The sequence below is a fragment of the Lynx canadensis genome, chromosome D4 (assembly GCF_007474595.2).
Source record: "Lynx canadensis isolate LIC74 chromosome D4, mLynCan4.pri.v2, whole genome shotgun sequence".
NCBI classification, from domain to species: Eukaryota; Metazoa; Chordata; class Mammalia; order Carnivora; family Felidae; genus Lynx; species Lynx canadensis.
The window spans coordinates 65,840,653-65,842,961 of NC_044315.2; positions in this window are offsets into that span (position 1 = coordinate 65,840,653).

Genomic DNA, 2,309 nt, shown 5'->3' on the forward strand with positions numbered 1-2,309 from the left:
TATCTTATAGAATTTTTCATATTTTCTGGGCTAGGTTTCAAACCACTTGAGACCCCCAAAGGGTAATGGGTACATCAGATTTTTCCATTTTTCCAATTCTCAATTAATCAGGATTTTGTGATTTGGAAAACATAAATTTCCTGAAAATTCTGGGAAGGAATTACTATACAAAAACACTTCTATACTATCATTTAACAAAAGTTAGTGAAATACTTTCCTTCCATCCAGTGTATTCTAATATTTGTAACTAATCCCTAATTGCTACATAAGGCATATGAGGCTCTCTATGCTTAGGTCTGTTTGGTTTCATGTTCCACCAACCCCCATATGCCTCCCTATTTATATTCTTGTGGTGCTGTGTTATTTTTATTTTCATGCCTTCATCATGCCATTTCTTGTTTCATACCATGGTGTTATTTTTTCTTCTTCCTGGATGTCCTTCCTCATATTATTTACCTCTCAAAATGTCACTCACAAATTAAGAATCAGTTCATATATCACCTCTCTTAGCAAGTACGCCTTGATCCTGACTTACTTGTCACTTATACTTCCATAGCACACGAAACCATCATTTTAATTAACTAATTAATTAATTAATTAATTAATTTTTTGAGGGAGAGAGTAGGGGAGGAGTGAAGGGAAAGGGAGATAGAGAAGCTCAAGCAGGTCCCATGCCCAGCACAGAGCCACCAAGCACCCCTAAACTACCTAGGTTACGATGCATGGCAGATTGTTTTGCTTAATCTTCTATTTGCAGCCAATTGTACAAAATTTTCCATGAGGTTGATGAGTATCTAAAGGTATCACCACTGAGGAACAATAATGTCACAGGTTGTGGTCTGGAAAACATTGATGGCAAAGGTACTATTTCAAATGGTTTCAAAAACTTCTATACAGTACAGACAAATATGATTGATTACCAAGGGAATGTATTTTGTATGTGCTAGTTAAAAAGAAAGATAAAAATAAATATTTGAGACCATGGAAGATTTCATTTGCCCTTCAAGCCAAGGTGAAAACACTGCCCTACAATGAAGACCCAGGAAATTATCTAAAGAATTTTCCCCAGGCTCAGGAAGGCAATTTAAATATTTCTTGCTCTAAGGGACTTATACACTTTTCTAAGCCATAGCTTTAAATTGCTTCAGGGGAAAGACATTCAAAACTTTTGAAAACTTCAAGAATAATCCCCTAAAGGCTTAATTATATTACATTTATACTGTATTACAAATAGCCAATCCGGAGTCTTGAGGATGTGTCTTATCCCATTCTTTTTATCATATACTGCTGAAATGCTTAATCCAAATATATCCCAGGGGCCTTGTCCATACCTCTGTTCAACCTACCATATCTTACTGATAATATAGCAGAAAGACCTCTTGGTAATGTATAGCTACATTACCTCTTGGTTATTAACAGTAAGAGTAAAAACTTATAAATTTCTAGGCACTGTTAAAAGAATTGTGTATGTATTAATTCACATTTATTAAATCAGTGAGAGAAGAGAAAAAGTGTTTATTGTACAAAATAATCTAAAACTTACTGAAGCTGAAAATCAGAATTTACTCATACATATGTGAATATGAATGGCATTTTGAAATTCACAAGAAATTCAGAAATTCTGCAAGCATACAGTGAAACCTGGAAGCCATCAAGCTATTCAGTTTTCTTACTGTAACCCTACCATCTAATTTGTAACTCAATCCCACTCTGTACTGTAAGCATCTCCAAAGAATTCACCTGAACAGATATACCTATTCCCCAACTAATTGGCATAAAACCACCACCTATCTAACTTAAACAATTAGGAGGTAATTGTGAAAATATGTATAGAATTCCAGGTGCTCTCAGCCAACTTCTACTTCTGAAGACACTGCTCTCCTTTCCTTGAACTGCTTCACTGAAACAATGAATACAATTTGTTCACAAAACCACTAGCCCAGGTAAAACAGACTTTGACTACAGTTGTAATCACAAGAGGGAAAATCACAGAACTGAACAGTAAAAAAGTTAAAACTGAGAATCCAACATCATTGTTTCTGAAGTTCATTGACCTGACCACAAGGAATTCCTGGACGTATCTTCGTATTTCCTTGTCTGCCACCATGTGACTGAGCTTCCTTCCCTAAAAGCTGAGCTCTTGACCCATTTTTTCCTTTCTTCTCCTCAAATCATAATGGATCCTCACAATCCCATATCCAACATTACTTAATTGAAGCACCAAAGTAAGTCATCTCAGAACAATGTTTCAAGCAAACAGAGTTGTTCTTTTACATTTTGTAACAGAAAGGGTTATTTACTATCTTTTT